Raw genomic sequence first — 7,498 nt, 5'->3', positions numbered from 1 at the left:
TATATAGGTGCATTAATTAAATAGCAGTTGAATCATAATGATATCAAATTTCCATGTTATCACATGGACCAGCAGGCACCTGCAACTAGCAACGCTAACAATTAGTGGTTGAGCAAGCCTACTTAGCCGAACAATATTTGCTAGGAAGGGAAGTGTTTGAGGTTTCATGGCAAAGTTTGATGGCATATGTATCATGTGGTAGGCAACGGACATGTAACGAAGAAAACATAACTCGAAGCATAACAAAGCTACAAACGGTGTCAAGGTCACGGTCATCTTGCCTGTGATTTCTTCAGATTGAAACTGCTCTTGTTCTTCCTGCACGAACTCTCCAGAATCCACGTACTCACCCTCCGTTCCCGATGCTACCCAAAGATAAGATAACAACAAATAAACACCAACAAAACATAATGCAACAACCAATATGATGCATGTGTGATGAAGAGGGCATGCATCACTATTCTAGTCACTTTCATATGCATTAGTTGAGTTGTTTACCTACTGGACATAACCTCATGTTAAGTTATATTGATATGCATGAACATGGCATAATCATATGCATCACGAGAAAACGATGCAAAAACCTATAAAGAACGTCGTGAACGGAGTTTCGGTTCAACCGGAAACTACAAAACAAGTTACGAAGGTCTACGGATTCAAAACAGCCACAACCACAATTATATGGGCACTCAGTGGTGTAACTGTTGGAATTATGCCCTAGAGGCAATAATAAATGTATAGTTATTATTATAATTCCTGTATCAAGATAATAGTTTATTATCCATGCTATAATTGTATTGAATGAAGACTCATTTACATGTGTGGATACATAGACAAAACACCGTCCCTAGCATGCCTCTAGTTGGCTAGCCAGTTGATCAATGATAGTCAGTGTCTTCTGATTATGAACAAGGTTTTGTTGCTTGATAACTGGATCACGTCATTGGGAGAATCACGTGATGGACTAGACCCAAACTAATAGACGTAGCATGTTGATCGTGTCATTTTGTTGCTACTGTTTTCTGCGTGTCAAGTATTTATTCCTATGACCATGAGATCATATAACTCACTGACACCGGAGGAATGCTTTGTGTGTATCAAACGCCGCAACGTAACTGGGTGACTATAGAGATGCTCTACAGGTATCTCCGAAGGTGTTAGTTGAGTTAGTATGGATCAAGACTGGGATTTGTCACTCCGTGTGACGGAGAGGTATCTCGGGGCCCACTCGGTAATACAACATCACACACAAGCCTTGCAAGCAATGTAACTTAGTGTAAGTTGCGGGATCTTGTATTACGGAACGAGTAAAGAGACTTGCCGGTAAAACGAGATTGAAATAGGTATGCGGATACTGACGATCAAATCTCGGGCAAGTAACATACCGAAGGACAAAGGGAATGACATACGGGATTATACGAATCCTTGGCACTGAGGTTCAAACGATAAGATCTTCGTAGAATATGTAGGATCCAATATGGGCATCCAGGTCCCGCTATTGGATATTGACCGAGGAGTCTCTCGGGTCATGTCTACATAGTTCTCGAACCCGCAGGGTCTGCACACTTAAGGTTCGACGTTGTTTTATGCGTATTTGAGTTATATGGTTGGTTACCGAATGTTGTTCGGAGTCCCGGATGAGATCACGGACGTCACGAGGGTTTCCGGAATGGTCCGGAAACGAAGATTGATATATAGGATGACCTCATTTGATTACCGGAAGGTTTTCGGAGTTACCGGGAATGTACCGGGAATGACGAATGGGTTCCGGGAGTTCACCGGGGGGGGGCAACTCACCCCGGGGAAGCCCATAGGCATTTGGGGAGCCACACCAGCCCTTAGTGGGCTGGTGGGACAGCCCACAAGTGCCCAATGCGCCAAGAGAAGAAAAATCAAGAGGAAAGAAAAAAAAGGAAGGAGGTGGGAAGGGAGGGGGACTCCTCCCACCAAACCAAGTCCAACTCGGTTTGGGGGGGGGGAGTCCTCCCCCCTTTGGCTCGGCCGACTCCTTGGGGGTCCTTGGACCCCAAGGCAAGGCCCCTCCTCCCTCCTCCTATATATATGGAGCAATTAGGGCTGATTTGAGACGACTTTCTCACGGCTGCCCGACCACATACCTCCACGGTTTTTCCTCTAGATCGCGTTTCTGCGGAGCTCGGGCGGAGCCCTGCTGAGACAAGATCATCACCAACCTCCGGAGTGCCGTCACGCTGCCGGAGAACTCTTCTACCTCTCCGTCTCTCTTGCTGGATCAAGAAGGCCGAGATCATCGTCGAGCTGTACGTGTGATGAACGCGGAGGTGCCGTCCGTTCGGTACTAGATCGTGGGACTGATCGCGGGATTGTTCGCGGGGCGGATCGAGGGACGTGAGGACGTTCCACTACATCAACCGCGTTCTCTAACGCTTCTGCTGTACGATCTACAAGGGTACGTAGATCACTCATCCCCTCTCGTAGATGGACATCACCATGATAGGTCTTCGTGCGCGTAGGAAAATTTTGTTTCCCATGCGACGTTACCCAACAGTAACCAGGTTGCCAAATGAGCAAGCACCACAATCCAAGTGGGATGGTGTTTGAGAACACACAAAACCATCAACCATAGCTCACACAAGCTCAAAAACCAGTTTGACACACAATCTGTTTTTAACACCAACATATCACTTTGACCACAAGATCTATAGCAGCTACAACCCTCTAAATAATTCAAACAAGACATGAAACTGAAGCCATCCAACTGCATTACAACCTCTAACAAGTAGTTAAGGCAAAGGGATCACACATCAGTAGATATACAACCCCTAACTTGGACAAAATATCACAGATTGGGACTTAGTGAAAATTACAGATTCTCACCAGCTGCTTATGCTCTGAAGCATTTTGGCAGACTCCAAAAGGATATCTACATGAGGTATCTGGGCAAGAAACTTGACACAGAGCTAGAAAAACATACCAGCAAACAAACATTAGTTTGTTGCTTGGGCTAATTCCCAACATAGGAGCAAATATAAACAACACAACAGGACAAGAAAATAACTCCAGTTTCCCAGACTTAGTGAAATTCACAGCTTTTCACAAAACTGTCATTTTCAGCCGAGTGCCCACTTTGACAAGGTATAAGTCTAACATGCAAAATCCTAAGAATAAAATATTTGTCCCAAGTTGTAGAGGGGTTCACCCACTACCATTTCTACCATGGAATCAATATCAAAAGAACAATAATCTACTTAATACAAAGCTCTAAACAGGGCAATAAGTCATACACACCGCACTAGACATATATGCACAAGGAAAAATAAAGGTGCCAGGGGGGAATCGAACTCCCTCCTGCTAACCCACCTCACCAGCTACCACTGGTCTAGCAATTCGTTGCTGCTCTAACAGGGGAAACAAACCAGCTAACTACACTGCTACCGATTCACACAAGGAAACAAAACACACCGAAAAATCAAAAGGGAGCCAGGGGGTTTCGAACCCACAATCACTGCATCTAACCCGCACGCTCCAACCAGTCGGATTAGGCGGGGAATCAGAACAGAGAGGAGGTCTTGCTCTTTTGAGCAGGCCCCTCTACGCCACCTGCTGCTCCGGCGACCGAAACAGGGGAGGCACACCGGCGTGCCCTCCGGCGATGATCCGGCATGGCGAGCCACGGCGCAGGATGCGGGATTCCTGGGGGTACCATTCCCTGGGTAAACACACCGGGAGGAAGCCCACGAAGGCGGCTAGACGGAGCTGCTGCTCCGGCCAGAGCGGAGCTCGACGGCGGCGACAATCTGGCACATATGCGGATCCTAAGCGCGGGGAAGGAAGAGGAGGTGGAGACGCTCACCCTGAGGGTCTAAGAGACGCGCTTGCTGCCGAGAAGAGGAAGAAGAGGCGGGGCTGCCGGCGACGACCACTGCTCGCTCCGCTCCTGACGAAGCCATCGTGGAGGAGGCAGCAGAGGAGGGGATCCACCCCTCTAGCAACGGGAACGGGTCTAGGGAGGATCGAGCATCCTCACTGCGCTCTTGATCTCCCCGGAGGGGCTGCCGGTGACGAGGGGGAAGGGGCGATCGGGGCTGCTGCACTGAACTGAACCCTCTCTTCTCTGAATCTTATCTGGGAGGGAGAGTAAAGGAGAGACGGGAAGAGGTGGCGGCGGGGAGAGGGAACCCTAGAGGCACGCACGCCGAGGGGGGCTAAATAGGCGCGGATGGGACGGCTCCTCGACGTCCGTGAGCAACGGTGCGACCCTCTCTCTCACGCGCACTCTCGCTGACTGAAAGCAGGGAGGAAGGGAACGGCGTCAGGAAGAAGAAGGAAAGGGAGATGGGATGCTCGCTAGAGAGAAGGAAATGGGCCACGGCCCATCCTGCTCCCTCACTCCCTCTCAAAATAAAACACATGCTGGTTTTCTTTTAAAAATAAAACAAACCAGATTGGAATAAAGACAGGGAGGAAAAAGAAAAAGGAAATAAAACTGAAAATAAAAATAAGCTTCTAAAATGTTCCTCCTATTTATAAAAATAGGTGAGGCATTTTATAGCAAAGTAAAATAACTTGTTTAACAAAATTCTCTCCCTGTTTTATATTAAAACAAAAGGAAAAATAACTTCAAATAAGTGAGTTTTGCCACCCAAAATACTTAAAAGGATTTTCAAAGAAGATGAACATTTTTTTTAATGGCCCAAAACAGAAACTTAAATTCTGCCTCAAAATATAGAGGAGAGGGGGGTTATTTGTTCCTTGGTGCAACTAAGGTTTAGAAAGTCCTTGTTGCACCCACTCCACACTTCCTAAGAACAACACAAGAACATGCAACCACATCACCAAGGTGGCACCACAACAAGAGCAAGACTAAGCACAAGGAAGATGCAAGATATGCATGATGCATGAGATGCACATGAAATGATAACCACATCACCACCTCCATAACATAGGTTCAACAAGGTTGCCACAATTGGAAAAGCTTACAAAAGGGGGAAGAAAGCATTTGGGCTGCTACATGTTGTAGGTACTTCAAGGCCATTCTGTGCCCCAAGGCAGTATGTTGTCTCAACTTCTAGTGCTCCTCCACCTAGTGGTGGTACACATACAGGTTGGATGGCCTATTTCTCAGCTAGTGGAAACCACTGAATTTCCTGACGTGCCATGTAAACTTCTGCTAATGCTACAGTGTGTTTTATTTTGGTTTGATGCCACTTTTAAGTCTACTTGATGGTTTGCGTAAGGATCTTTTTATGTATCACTTGATGGTTTGTGTTTTATTTTGGTTTGATGCCACTGCTAAGTCTATTTGATCATTGTTGTTATGTGAATTGGTGGCACCACCAAAACCTAGCCCTATAACATAACCATCTACTATAAACAACCAATCCCATAATCAACATAATATTGAGGCACTATAACATAACCATCTACTATATCCGATCCATCTTGCAAAGCATGATATCTCAAAAAAATTAGTCTAGCAATCATAGAACACAATACTTCGTGGAGTTCAACGATACATAGTGGAGTTCAACAATACATATTGGAGTTCAAATGCATACTTCATCCTTTGGTCACAAAAGTATGAATAGCTAGCATAACTAATAGATACATACACAGCTAACATTCACCATTATTACAACCATACAATACACAACCATAATTCAAAGTTACCAGGTCATTACACAACCATCCTACCCAAAAGGTCAACAATGCCCACTAATCTCAAATTCATCTTGTTCATTTCTCTAGGATGGCCTGGATCCCCTTGATCTTCCGCTTGAGCTTTTCCTCTCCCTCCATGAGATCAACAATCTGAAGCTTTAGTTGGCCCTTCTCTTCAACATGATTTTCCTTTCCCTTAAGCAGGTCAGCAACCTGAAGCTTCAATTCTAGCTTCTCTTGGGTGAGCTTCTCCTCAAACTTTGTGAGTTGTGCATTCTGGGACTCAAATTTCATCCTAGCTTCACTCAGCAGTTCCTTCTCTTTCATATGCTTCAACTTCAGGTTATGTATGACAGATGCTTGAGCTCTTATGAGTTTAACCAGGAGTTGATACTTCTCATTAAGCTTCTGCTGATCTACATCTTTCTTTGACATCTCTCCCTTCATATCAGCCACCAGTTCAGTTCTGCATTGCTACTGATATGTTAGGTTAGACTGCAGTTAACTGAATCAAGCACCCTTTCCTCCTGGAAATCCATAAGTTCATGCACATTTTAACTAACTTGTCATAGTGACCTCGAGAGTATTCTTCTCTGCTTTCGAATGGTGAATAGTTAAAGCACTTTCAAGATTATGAGTCAGCCTAGCACTCTTGCTATCTTCAACCATTGTCCACAACTTCAATGATGCATTCTGCATTGTTGGGGACCACTGCTGATCAACCCATTCAACAAACCCACAATTATCACCTTCGTGCAAAAAGAGCAAGAACAACAAGTGAGTTCATACCCCAGGTAAATAGAGAAGAAGAGCAAGAGCACTGCAAATTAAAAGGACCATACCTACATTGGTAATTGTGCCTACCCACAAAATAACAGCATGTACGTCCCAAAATTACAACAACATTCAGCTAAATATTTCAACATTACAACAACACTCAACTACAAAATAAGAGCAAGCTCCAACATATAACTACCATACAAAATATAATGTAACCAGAACAAGAGCATATACACTACAAAATATAACTACCATTGAACTACATATTTTGCATCACTACAAAAGCATATGCACTACATAGTGTAATCACTAGAACCATATTTTGCATCACTACAAGAGCATTTGCACCACTATAGGTGAATCGCTACAAGAGGTATGAAACCATGAATGGACCATACCGGTTGTGCACATGCTAAGAACCTTCTGCCTGTGTCTGGTCCTTCAAAGGCAACAAGCCTCTTTGATGCCCTGCCGTGCTTCTCATAGAAGACCATCATATCGAGCTCAAGCCCTTGTAATCGGGATCTTCAAGGGTGAAAGGGTCCTGCACAATCTCATACAAACACAATGCCCAAATGAAAACCCAACTAAATCACCCAAATAAAAAAAACAAATTTGAAACCCTAACCCTAAACCTAGCTCAAGTGAACTGACCTGCTTAAGCTCGTCGGTGGAACCGGTGGAGTGCATGTACGGTAGGCTAGACGTGTCGTCACTCCTTTCATCTTCGAAAACCATGGTGGCGGCGGTGCTGCAGGCGGCGACGCAGGCGGTGGGGAGGGGGACATGAGCGAGAAGGAAGAGAGCAACACACGGGAAAGGAGACATGAGCGAGGAGGCCGACCGGACCTGCTTAAAGCCACGCCCGATTGAGTCAGGAGGTCGGTCCTAGTCAGCGCATGGGCGCCTGCGAGGTGGCAAGCAACGCGTGACACACGGGACCGGTCGTGAGTTTCGGCATAGGGCTACTAGAATCCATCACTAAAAGAGGAGTTTTCCGAGCTCTATCGACACAACAGGACTCTAGATATTGGCAACAAAAGGGCACTTACCCCTAAACTAGATTACTCTTCTTCTT

The sequence above is a fragment of the Hordeum vulgare genome, chromosome 3H (assembly GCF_904849725.1).
Source record: "Hordeum vulgare subsp. vulgare chromosome 3H, MorexV3_pseudomolecules_assembly, whole genome shotgun sequence".
Classification (NCBI taxonomy): domain Eukaryota; kingdom Viridiplantae; phylum Streptophyta; class Magnoliopsida; order Poales; family Poaceae; genus Hordeum; species Hordeum vulgare.
This window is presented reverse-complemented; position numbering follows the sequence as displayed.